General features: G+C 40.2%; 5 non-coding genes across 5 annotated transcripts; all 5 read left to right on the top strand.

Moving 5' to 3' along the window:
- The first annotated feature begins 2,012 nt into the window (after positions 1 to 2,012).
- Positions 2,013 to 2,094, top strand: TRNAS-AGA (transfer RNA serine (anticodon AGA)). The gene has a single exon. It is a non-coding gene; the product is annotated as a tRNA-Ser (tRNA).
- Positions 2,095 to 6,035: 3,941 nt separating this feature from the next.
- TRNAS-AGA (transfer RNA serine (anticodon AGA)) lies at positions 6,036 to 6,117 on the top strand. Its single transcript has one exon. It is a non-coding gene; the product is annotated as a tRNA-Ser (tRNA).
- Positions 6,118 to 7,398: 1,281 nt separating this feature from the next.
- TRNAH-GUG (transfer RNA histidin (anticodon GUG)) lies at positions 7,399 to 7,470 on the top strand. The gene has a single exon. It is a non-coding gene; the product is annotated as a tRNA-His (tRNA).
- Positions 7,471 to 10,058: 2,588 nt separating this feature from the next.
- Positions 10,059 to 10,140, top strand: TRNAS-AGA (transfer RNA serine (anticodon AGA)). The gene has a single exon. It is a non-coding gene; the product is annotated as a tRNA-Ser (tRNA).
- A 1,280-nt stretch (positions 10,141 to 11,420) lies between these two features.
- Positions 11,421 to 11,492, top strand: TRNAH-GUG (transfer RNA histidin (anticodon GUG)). Its single transcript has one exon. It is a non-coding gene; the product is annotated as a tRNA-His (tRNA).
- Positions 11,493 to 13,237: the final 1,745 nt, after the last annotated feature.

Below are 13,237 nucleotides of genomic sequence, written 5' to 3'. Positions count from 1 at the left end.
CACCAAAGTACATATCTTATTTTTTACTTACATAGCATCATGCACCTAGGACTACCTAGGGCCTACCTTAGGTGTAAATTATATGTAATAAAAGGGGAGTTTAAGGCTTGGCAAGTAGGCTGGGACTCCCCTGGGAGACCCCTGAGTCTATGCCCAGAACCATAACTCTGCCAGTCGAGTACTTACCTAAAAGCCGATAACTCACTTTTCTTCCATAGGCTAACATTGAGTGGTTTCACTTGGAAATTCTTCTAAGTGGTGTGGAGTTTTGGAACTTTAAAATATTCATCTAAAATCAGCCGAACAACGAATTCTGATTTACTCACCTGTTATCAGGAGAGAGCTCAGTGCTGCATCTTGGAGCTCAGTACTGACCCTGAAAAGTAATTTTAACCGTACTTACCAGTAACTCGAATTTCCTTCCATGGGATATCATTGCCTGCTTTTTGCTGAAAATTTTCTAAGTGTCGATTTTTGAAACTTACAAATATTCTTTAAAAATCGTACCAACTGTGAAAACGTAATTGTTTACCTGTTTTAGATAGATGTCCCAGTACTGAGCCTAGGAGCCCAGCACTGGATTACAAAAGTAACGAGAACGTACTTTACCCGTAACTTGAATTTTCTTCCATAGGAAACCATTGACTGTTTTTCTGTGAAATTTCTTCTAAGTGTCGATTTTGCAAACATGTAAATATTACTTAAAAATCGCCTGTATAACTTAAACGCAGTTTCTCAACTGCTTACAGGTGGTACAGTAGTGCTGGATCTAGGATCCAACACTGACCTAGAAAAAGTAACCATAACCCCACTTACCTGCTAAGTGAATTTCCTTCCATAGGATAACATTGGTAATTTGATCAGCAAAAGTTTCTAAGTGTCAACTTTTAAAATAGCAAAATATTGCTTAAAAATCACAACCGTAACTAAAACGAATTTACTCACTTGTTTCCAAGAACTGTCCCAGGACTGAATCTAGGATCCAGTCCTGGATTTAGAAAAGTAATCCTGAAAGTAATTAATTGCATATAACTTAAAATTCCCATTGAGCTCAATGTATTATTGTGATTCAAATTGTGTTGCCTATTGCAATAAACTGTAACTATGACCTGCAAAAGTCAATTGCCTATTGCAAAGTATTTAACTAAAGCATCTCATTCGGAGAAAGTATATTTTGATACCTATTGTTGGTTCTAAAATAAAACAACAATATCTTTTGTATGCAAACCAATGGCCTAGAGTTCAGTTCTTGAGTGTGTGAGACCATTTGCTGACTGAGTGTGTACAACAAATGTTTTACACTGTACTCTGATACTGCCTTACTGCTCGGCAAGCTACCACTTTAGAGAGTAAGGTTATATCTAACTTTAGCCTCTGCCAAACCTCTGGGGACTGGGGACTCTGTGCACACTGTACCTATTTGGGAACAGTATATACAGAGCCACTTTCTCACAGTAGTGATAAAGTGATTAGAGTCCTAAGGCCAACATAAAGATACAGCAAAACGTGAGGTGAAAAGCAAAAAGGTTGCTGGTAGGCCACCTTAAGGATGCCAGGTCTAACAAACACTGAACTAAGGATAACATGAGTAAAACATCAGGTTTCTCTACTGCATTTGGTGAGACAAGTGGGCCTTCTTTTATCTTCCATTCAAGCAATCTTTGACAGACCCCTTTATTATAGAGCTTTTCAAGGATTAAAGATAAGGCACTTACAAAGGAGTCCCAAATACTCAGAGATGGTTGACTTCTGTAATATGGGTCGTAGACTAAAAGCAGCGCAAAAACAGAGTGCAACAGGGTCCAAAAAACTTGAGTGCCACAAGAGAGTTTGAATGCAAGCGTATCCTTTTACAGATCCAGAGATATACTCATGCAATTTTTGTTTTTAGGACAGAACGTGCATGATGAAAAAAACATTGTTTTTAAAAAGCGCATTGCAGAATATCAGTACTTTGATGTGGGAAAACTTCAAAACTTTCAAACAAAATATTTGTAGGCAGCTTACAGCAAGTTGTTGTGGCCGAGTGGTTAAGGCGATGGACTAGAAATCCATTGGGGTATCCCCGTGCAGGTTCGAATCCTGCCAACAACGAGAATCTTTTTATTATCGGCTACAATTTCAGAAGTTAACCTTTAGTATTTCTTCCATTTCAGTTTTATAAATAGGTGGCTTATTTTTGTGTCACTATTGCCTCTCCACATATTTGTTATCGCTACCTCTTTCATGTCTTTGCTACACCTCATTCCTACTTTAGCACTGGTGTAAACGCTTCAAATTATTATACCGTTGCTCTCTCATTCATACCTGCGCATGCACTTGAAAGTTACTTTACCAATAAAAGACGCAAAGAGAGAAATAGAACAAAAGTGCTGGCTGGATTGGCAAACACACTTCATAAAACTGCATTTTCTTTTTTATTCTCCCCCGTGTTACATGCTTAACCTCCCCATGTGTAATTTCTCTTAACCTGCTGTCCCAGGAAGAGAATTTCATCTACAGGCTCTTTCTGTGTTCTTTTCCCTAGTCTGTCTTTCCCATTTCTTAGCTGTGTAACTGTTCCTTTACGTGCTCTATTTAAACGCCATCAATCTCATTTGAGCTCCTTGCTCCCGCTTCTGTTTTCTCCACCTCTCATACTGCCAGTTCTCTCTTTCTCTGTGGTTGGTGGCTACTTTCCTGAGCTTCCGAAGCCACGTGGTTCCTGCCTCTTGTTGTCAGACTTGAATTGGAAAAGGAACTATATTAACAAGCCTTTACCACTCACACACGGCGGAAGTTTATACTTTAATTCAGTGAGCTAAGAAAAGCGTGTTGTGGGTCCCCTACGAGCCATGGTGCTTGCTTCATCATGATTTGGCACCAGTCATTAGCCGCAGCTCTGCTAATGAGCCACTGAGGTCAGTTTCAATATTTACTCAAAAACATAACCATGCAGCCCACCCCTCAACTGTGTATTTATCTTGCTTTTCTGCTGTTCGTGTGATTAGCTGGGAGGAGCTCACGGCGACATCCTCCCTATAAAAGTGTAGATGGATCACTCTCTAACTCTTTCTTGCTTCACATACAAATGGCTTGAAAGGTGCAGGGAAGATGCAGGTCTAATAGACAGAATAGAAGGTCTGTGCCAGGTGGGTTTCTCTGCATTGGTGTCCCATCACAGGTCCGCAAGTGTAATGTGTGATCTTTGACTCCTGGCATTTCACAAGCAGGCGGCCAGGAAACGGTTTCAGCCTATCAACCACTGAGGAGACGCAGCCTCTGAATGAGGAATGAGGAAGCAATGAATACATCCAGCCTATCACAGGAACAGCCCTGAGTGTTCCGAATTATAAATTCTCCATGTCACTGTATGTCGTTGAGCCCAAGTAGCTCGCCGTGATCGTATAGTGGTTAGTACTCTGCGTTGTGGCCGCAGCAACCTCGGTTCGAATCCAAGTCACAGCATTGTGGTTGGCAATGTCACGGCAGTTGGGTGTTAATTTTACAGAATTAGCAAATGTACCAGTGGTTTTTGTAAAATGTCTATTAAAAACAGATCCTTTCAAATATTTAAACCATCTAACAACAAATGATTTAAACTCGCATGATTATAAGCTGTAGCTATAATGTATTTACTTACATAAATTATCGTTCTTGAACCTATTGGGGGTGGAGGGGGAGCGGAGCTCACCCCCCAGGTGCAGTTGAGTGACCTGTGTTGTGGCTCTCTAGAGGGAAGGCACAAATTTTGCTGTCACCCAGCCCAATCCAGACGTGTATTGGGGCCAGGTTTCAGGCAAATAGAGCAGTAAGTGCAGAGACATGTTCACTCTCTAAAAGTGGCATTTCTAAAATAGTAAAGTTAAATCCAACCTCACCAGTAAGTAGGATTTTCAATAAATAAATAAAGCTACTCCTCTCCGATATGGAATTAACAAATAAAAAGTATAGGGGAATACACAGAGCTAACCTATGAGAGGGGTAGACCTCACAGTAGTGAAAAATGAAATAGACTGTTTGGTACTTACAGGACACGCGAACCACCAAAGTACATATCTTATTTTTTACTTACATAGCATCATGCACCTAGGACTACCTAGGGCCTACCTTAGGTGTAAATTATATGTAATTAAAGGGGAGTTTAAGGCTTGGCAAGTAGGCTGGGACTCCCCTGGGAGACCCCTGAGTCTATGCCCAGAACCATAACTCTGCCAGTCGAGTACTTACCTAAAAGCCGATAACTCACTTTTCTTCCATAGGCTAACATTGAGTGGTTTCACTTGGAAATTCTTCTAAGTGGTGTGGAGTTTTGGAACTTTAAAATATTCATCTAAAATCAGCCGAACAACGAATTCTGATTTACTCACCTGTTATCAGGAGAGACCTCAGTGCTGCATCTTGGAGCTCAGTACTGACCCTGAAAAGTAATTTTAGCCGTACTTACCAGTAACTCGAATTTCCTTCCATGGGATATCATTGCCTGCTTTTTGCTGAAAATTTTCTAAGTGTCGATTTTTGAAACTTACAAATATTCTTTAAAAATCGTACCAACTGTGAAAACGTAATTGTTTACCTGTTTTAGATAGATGTCCCAGTACTGAGCCTAGGAGCCCAGCACTGGATTACAAAAGTAACGAGAACGTACTTTACCCGTAACTTGAATTTTCTTCCATAGGAAACCATTGACTGTTTTTCTGTGAAATTTCTTCTAAGTGTCGATTTTGCAAACATGTAAATATTACTTAAAAATCGCCTGTATAACTTAAACGCAGTTTCTCAACTGCTTACAGGTGGTACAGTAGTGCTGGATCTAGGATCCAACACTGACCTAGAAAAAGTAACCATAACCCCACTTACCTGCTAAGTGAATTTCCTTCCATAGGATAACATTGGTAATTTGATCAGCAAAAGTTTCTAAGTGTCAACTTTTAAAATAGCAAAATATTGCTTAAAAATCACAACAGTAACTAAAACGAATTTACTCACTTGTTTCCAAGAACTGTCCCAGGACTGAATCTAGGATCCAGTCCTGGATTTAGAAAAGTAATCCTGAAAGTAATTAATTGCATATAACTTAAAATTCCCATTGAGCTCAATGTATTATTGTGATTCAAATTGTGTTGCCTATTGCAATAAACTGTAACTATGACCTGCAAAAGTCAATTGCCTATTGCAAAGTATTTAACTAAAGCATCTCATTCTGAGAAAGTATATTTTGATAACTATTGTTGGTTCTAAAATAAAACAACAATATCTTTTGTATGCAAACCAATGGCCTAGAGTTCAGTTCTTGAGTGTGTGAGACCATTTGCTGACTGAGTGTGTACAACAAATGTTTTACACTGTACTCTGATACTGCCTTACTGCTCGGCAAGCTACCACTTTAGAGAGTAAGGTTATATCTAACTTTAGCCTCTGCCAAACCTCTGGGGACTGGGGACTCTGTGCACACTGTACCTATTTGGGAACAGTATATACAGAGCCACTTTCTCACAGTAGTGATAAAGTGATTAGAGTCCTAAGGCCAACATAAAGATACAGCAAAACGTGAGGTGAAAAGCAAAAAGGTTGCTGGTAGGCCACCTTAAGGATGCCAGGTCTAACAAACACTGAACTAAGGATAACATGAGTAAAACATCAGGTTTCTCTACTGCATTTGGTGAGACAAGTGGGCCTTCTTTTATCTTCCATTCAAGCAATCTTTGACAGACCCCTTTATTATAGAGCTTTTCAAGGATTAAAGATAAGGCACTTACAAAGGAGTCCCAAATACTCAGAGATGGTTGACTTCTGTAATATGGGTCGTAGACTAAAAGCAGCGCAAAAACAGAGTGCAACAGGGTCCAAAAAACTTGAGTGCCACAAGAGAGTTTGAATGCAAGCGTATCCTTTTACAGATCCAGAGATATACTCATGCAATTTTTGTTTTTAGGACAGAACGTGCATGATGAAAAAAACATTGTTTTTAAAAAGCGCATTGCAGAATATCAGTACTTTGATGTGGGAAAACTTCAAAACTTTCAAACAAAATATTTGTAGGCAGCTTACAGCAAGTTGTTGTGGCCGAGTGGTTAAGGCGATGGACTAGAAATCCATTGGGGTATCCCCGCGCAGGTTCGAATCCTGCCAACAACGAGAATCTTTTTATTATCGGCTACAATTTCAGAAGTTAACCTTTAGTATTTCTTCCATTTCAGTTTTATAAATAGGTGGCTTATTTTTGTGTCACTATTGCCTTTCCACATATTTGTTATCGCTATCTCTTTCATGTCTTTGTTACACCTCATTCCTACTTTAGCACTGGTGTAAACGCTTCAAATTATTATACGGTTGCTCTCTCATTCATACCTGCGCATGCACTTGAAAGTTACTTTACCAATAAAAGACGCAAAGAGAGAAATAGAACAAAAGTGCTGGCTGGATTGGCAAACACACTTCATAAAACTGCATTTTCTTTTTTATTCTCCCCCGTGTTACATGCTTAACCTCCCCATGTGTAATTTCTCTTAACCTGCTGTCCCAGGAAGAGAATTTCATCTACAGGCTCTTTCGGTGTTTTTTTCCCTAGTCTGTCTTTCCCATTTCTTAGCTGTGTAACTGTTCCTTTACGCGCTCTATTTAAACGCCATCAATCTCATTTGAGCTCCTTGCTCCCGCTTCTGTTTTCTCCACCTCTCATACTGCCAGTTCTCTCTTTCTCTGTGGTTGGTGGCTACTTTCCTGAGCTTCCGAAGCCACGTGGTTCCTGCCTCTTGTTGTCAGACTTGAATTGGAAAAGGAACCATATTAACAAGCCTTTACCACTCACACATGGCGGAAGTTTATACTTTAATTCAGTGAGCTAAGAAAAGCGTGTTGTGGGTCCCCTACGAGCCATGGTGCTTGCTTCATCATGATTTGGCACCAGTCATTAGCCGCAGCTCTGCTAATGAGCCACTGAGGTCAGTTTCAATATTTACTCAAAAACATAACCATGCAGCCCACCCCTCAACTGTGTATTTATCTTGCTTTTCTGCTGTTCGTGTGATTAGCTGGGAGGAGCTCACGGCGACATCCTCCCTATAAAAGTGTAGATGGATCACTCTCTAACTCTTTCTTGCTTCACATACAAATGGCTTGAAAGGTGCAGGGAAGATGCAGGTCTAATAGACAGAATAGAAGGTCTGTGCCAGGTGGGTTTCTCTGCATTGGTGTCCCATCACAGGTCCGCAAGTGTAATGTGTGATCTTTGACTCCTGGCATTTCACAAGCAGGCGGCCAGGAAACGGTTTCAGCCTATCAACCACTGAGGAGACGCAGCCTCTGAATGAGGAATGAGGAAGCAATGAATACATCCAGCCTATCACAGGAACAGCCCTGAGTGTTCCGAATTATAAATTCTCCATGTCACTGTATGTCGTTGAGCCCAAGTAGCTCGCCGTGATCGTATAGTGGTTAGTACTCTGCGTTGTGGCCGCAGCAACCTCGGTTCGAATCCGAGTCATGGCATTGTGGTTGGCAATGTCACGGCAGTTGGGTGTTAATTTTACAGAATTAGCAAATGTACCAGTGGTTTTTGTAAAATGTGTATTAAAAACAGATCCTTTCAAATATTTAAACCATCTAACAACAAATGATTTAAACTCGCATGATTATAAGCTGTAACTATAATGTATTTACTTACATAAATTATCGTTCTTGAACCTATTGGGGGTGGAGGGGGAGCGGAGCTCACCCCCCAGGTGCAGTTGAGTGACCTGTGTTGTGGCTCTCTAGAGGGAAGGCACAAATTTTGCTGTCACCCAGCCCAATCCAGACGTGTATTGGGGTCAGGTTTCAGGCAAATAGAGCAGTAAGTGCAGAGACATGTTCACTCTCTAAAAGTGGCATTTCTAAAATAGTAAAGTTAAATCCAACCTCACCAGTAAGTAGGATTTTCAATAAATAAATATAGCTACTCCTCTCCGATATGGAATTACCAAATAAAAAGTATAGGGGAATACACAGAGCTAACCTATGAGAGGGGTAGACCTCACAGTAGTGAAAAATGAAATAGACTGTTTGGTACTTACAGGACACGCGAACCACCAAAGTACATATCTTATTTTTTACTTACATAGCATCATGCACCTAGGACTACCTAGGGCCTACCTTAGGTGTAAATTATATGTAATAAAAGGGGAGTTTAAGGCTTGGCAAGTAGACTGGGACTCCCCTGGGAGACCCCTGAGTCTATGCCCAGAACCATAACTCTGCCAGTCGAGTACTTACCTAAAAGCCGATAACTCACTTTTCTTCCATAGGCTAACAGTGAGTGGATTCACTTGGAAATTCTTCTAAGTGGTGTGGAGTTTTGGAACTTTAAAATAGTCATCTAAAATCAGCCGAACAACGAATTCTGATTTACTCACCTGTTATCAGGAGAGACCTCAGTGCTGCATCTTGGAGCTCAGTACTGACCCTGAAAAGTAATTTTAACCGTACTTACCAGTAACTCGAATTTCCTTCCATGGGATATCATTGCCTGCTTTTTGCTGAAAATTTTCTAAGTGTCGATTTTTGAAACTTACAAATATTCTTTAAAAATCGTACCAACTGTGAAAACGTAATTGTTTACCTGTTTTAGATAGATGTCCCAGTACTGAGCCTAGGAGCCCAGCACTGGATTACAAAAGTAACGAGAACGTACTTTACCCGTAACTTGAATTTTCTTCCATAGGAAACCATTGACTGTTTTTCTGTGAAATTTCTTCTAAGTGTCGATTTTGCAAACATGTAAATATTCCTTAAAAATCGCCTGTATAACTTAAACGCAGTTTCTCAACTGCTTACAGGTGGTACAGTAGTGCTGGATCTAGGATCCAACACTGACCTAGAAAAAGTAACCATAACCCCACTTACCTGCTAAGTGAATTTCCTTCCATAGGATAACATTGGTAATTTGATCAGCAAAAGTTTCGAAGTGTCAACTTTTAAAATAGCAAAATATTGCTTAAAAATCACAACAGTAACTAAAACGAATTTACTCACTTGTTTCCAAGAACTGTCCCAGGACTGAATCTAGGATCCCGTCCTGGATTTAGAAAAGTAATCCTGAAAGTAATTAATTGCATATAACTTAAAATTCCCATTGAGCTCAATGTATTATTGTGATTCAAATTGTGTTGCCTATTGCAATAAACTGTAACTATGACCTGCAAAAGTCAATTGCCTATTGCAAAGTATTTAACTAAAGCATCTCATTCTGAGAAAGTATATTTTGATACCTATTGTTGGTTCTAAAATAAAACAACAATATCTTTTGTATGCAAACCAATGGCCTAGAGTTCAGTTCTTGAGTGTGTGAGACCATTTGCTGACTGAGTGTGTACAACAAATGTTTTACACTGTACTCTGATACTGCCTTACTGCTCGGCAAGATACTACTTTAGAGAGTAAGGTTATATCTAACTTTAGCCTCTGCCAAACCTCTGGGGACTGGGGACTCTGTCAACACTGTACCTATTTGGGAACAGTATATACAGAGCAACTTTCTCACAGTAGTGATAAAGTGATTAGAGTCCTAAGGCCAACATAAAGATACAGCAAAATTTGAGGTGAAAAGCAAAAAGGTTGCTGGTAGGCCACCTTAAGGATGCCAGGTCTAACAAAAACTGAACTAAGGATAACATGAGTAAAACATCAGGTTTCTCTACTGCATTTGGTGAGACAAGTGGGCCTTCTTTTATCTTCCATTCAAGCAATCTTTGACAGACCCCTTTATTATAGAGCTTTTCAAGGATTAAAGATAAGGCACTTACAAAGGAGTCCCAAATACTCAGAGATGGTTGACTTCTGTAATATGGGTCGTAGACTAAAAGCAGCGCAAAAACAGAGTGCAACAGGGTCCAAAAAACTTGAGTGCCACAAGAGAGTTTGAATGCAAGCGTATCCTTTTACAGATCCAGAGATATACTCATGCAATTTTTGTTCTTAGGACAGAACGTGCATGATGAAAAAAACATTGTTTTTAAAAAGCGCATTGCAGAATATCAGTACTTTGATGTGGGAAAACTTCAAAACTTTCAAACAAAATATTTGTAGGCAGCTTACAGCAAGTTGTTGTGGCCGAGTGGTTAAGGCGATGGACTAGAAATCCGTTGGGGTATCCCCGCGCAGGTTCGAATCCTGCCAACAACGTGTATCTTTTTATTATCGGCTACAATTTCAGAAGTTAACCTTTAGTATTTCTTCCATTTCAGTTTTATAAATAGGTGGCTTATTTTTGTGTCACTATTGCCTCTCCACATATTTGTTATCGCTACCTCTTTCATGTCTTTGCTACACCTCATTCCTACTTTAGCACTGGTGTAAACGCTTCAAATTATTATACCGTTGCTCTCTCATTCATACCTGCGCATGCACTTGAAAGTTACTTTACCAATAAAAGACGCAAAGAGAGAAATAGAACAAAAGTGCTGGCTGGATTGGCAAACACACTTCATAAAACTGCATTTTCTTTTTTATTCTCCCCCGTGTTACATGCTTAACCTCCCCAAGTGTAATTTCTCTTAACCTGCTGTCCCAGGAAGAGAATTTCATCTACAGGCTCTTTCTGTGTTTTTTCCCTAGTCTGTCTTTCCCATTTCTTAGCTGTGTAACTGTTCCTTTACGCGCCCTATTTAAACGCCATCAATCTCATTTGAGCTCCTTGCTCCCGCTTCTGTTTTCTCCACCTCTCATACTGCCAGTTCTCTCTTTCTCTGTGGTTGGTGGCTACTTTCCTGAGCTTCCGAAGCCACGTGGTTCCTGCCTCTTGTTGTCAGACTTGAATTGGAAAAGGAACTATATTAACAAGCCTTTACCACTCACACACGGCGGAAGTTTATACTTTAATTCAGTGAGCTAAGAAAAGCGTGTTGTGGGTCCCCTACGAGCCATGGTGCTTGCTTCATCATGATTTGGCACCAGTCATTAGCCGCAGCTCTGCTAATGAGCCACTGAGGTCAGTTTCAATATTTACTCAAAAACATAACCATGCAGCCCACCCCTCAACTGTGTATTTATCTTGCTTTTCTGCTGTTCGTGTGATTAGCTGGGAGGAGCTCACGGCGACATCCTCCCTATAAAAGTGTAGATGGATCACTCTCTAACTCTTTCTTGCTTCACATACAAATGGCTTGAAAGGTGCAGGGAAGATGCAGGTCTAATAGACAGAATAGAAGGTCTGTGCCAGGTGGGTTTCTCTGCATTGGTGTCCCATCACAGGTCCGCAAGTGTAATGTGTGATCTTTGACTCCTGGCATTTCACAAGCAGGCGGCCAGGAAACGGTTTCAGCCTATCAACCACTGAGGAGACGCAGCCTCTGAATGAGGAATGAGGAAGCAATGAATACATCCAGCCTAACACAGGAACAGCCCTGAGTGTTCCGAATTATAAATTCTCCATGTCACTGTATGTCGTTGAGCCCAAGTAGCTCGCCGTGATCGTATAGTGGTTAGTACTCTGCGTTGTGGCCGCAGCAACCTCGGTTCGAATCCGAGTCACGGCATTGTGGTTGGCAATGTCACGGCAGTTGGGTGTTAATTTTACAGAATTAGCAAATGTACCAGTGGTTTTTGTAAAATGTCTATTAAAAACAGATCCTTTCAAATATTTAAACCATCTAACAACAAATGATTTAAACTCGCATGATTATAAGCTGTAGCTATAATGTATTTACTTACATAAATTATCGTTCTTGAACCTATTGGGGGTGGAGGGGGAGCGGAGATCACCCCCCAGGTGCAGTTGAGTGGCCTGTGTTGTGGCTCTCTAGAGGGAAGGCACACATTTTGCTGTCACCCAGCCCAATCCAGACGTGTATTGGGGCCAGGTTTCAGGCAAATAGAGCAGTAAGTGCAGAGAAATGTTCACTCTCTAAAAGTGGCATTTCTAAAATAGTAAAGTTAAATCCAACCTCACCAGTAAGTAGGATTTTCAATAAATAAATAAAGCTACTCCTCTCCGATATGGAATTACCAAATAAAAAGTATAGGGGAATACACAGAGCTAACCTATGAGAGGGGTAGACCTCACAGTAGTGAAAAATGAAATAGACTGTTTGGTACTTACAGGACACGCGAACCACCAAAGTACATATCTTATTTTTTACTTACATAGCATCATGCACTTAGGACTACCTAGGGCCTACCTTAGGTGTAAATTATATGTAATAAAAGGGGAGTTTAAGGCTTGGCAAGTAGGCTGGGACTCCCCTGGGAGACCCCTGAGTCTATGCCCAGAACCATAACTCTGCCAGTCGAGTACTTACCTAAAAGCCGATAACTCGCTTTTCCTCCATAGGCTAACATTGAGTGGTTTCACTTGGAAATTCTTCTAGTGGTGTGGAGTTTTGGAACTTTAAAATATTCATCTAAAATCAGCCGAACAACGAATTCTGATTTACTCACCTGTTATCAGGAGAGACCTCAGTGCTGCATCTTGGAGCTCGGTACTGACCCTGAAAAGTAATTTTAACCGTACTTACCAGTAACTTGAATTTCCTTCCATGGGATATCATTGCCTGCTTTTTGCTGAAAATTTTCTAAGTGTCGATTTTTGAAACTTACAAATATTCTTTAAAAATCGTACCAACTGTGAAAACGTAATTGTTTACCTGTTTTAGATAGATGTCCCAGTACTGAGCCTAGGAGCCCAGCACTGGATTACAAAAGTAACGAGAACGTACTTTACCCGTAACTTGAATTTTCTTCCATAGGAAACCATTGACTGTTTTTCTGTGAAATTTCTTCTAAGTGTCGATTTTGCAAACATGTAAATATTCCTTAAAAATCGCCTGTATAACTTAAACGCAGTTTCTCAACTGCTTACAGGTGGTACAGTAGTGCTGGATCTAGGATCCAACACTGACCTAGAAAAAGTAACCATAATCCCACTTACCTGCTAAGTGAATTTCCTTCCATAGGATAACGTTGGTAATTTGATCAGCAAAAGTTTCTAAGTGTCAACTTTTAAAATAGCAAAATATTGTTTAAAAATCACAACAGTAACTAAAACGAATTTACTCACGTGTTTCCAAGAACTGTCCCAGGACTGAATCTAGGATCCAGTCCTGGATTTAGAAAAGTAATCCTGAAAGTAATTAATTGCATATAACTTAAAATTCCCATTGAGCTCAATGTATTATTGTGATTCAAATTGTGTTGCCTATTGCAATAAACTGTAACTATGACCTGCAAAAGTCAATTGCCTATTGCAAAGTATTTAACTAAAGCATCTCATTCTGAGAAAGTA

This window comes from Triturus cristatus, chromosome 12 (genome assembly GCF_964204655.1).
Source record: "Triturus cristatus chromosome 12, aTriCri1.1, whole genome shotgun sequence".
In the NCBI taxonomy this organism is placed as follows: Eukaryota; Metazoa; Chordata; class Amphibia; order Caudata; family Salamandridae; genus Triturus; species Triturus cristatus.
Note: the sequence above shows the minus strand (reverse complement) of the source record. Positions and strands in the feature narration are given on the sequence as shown.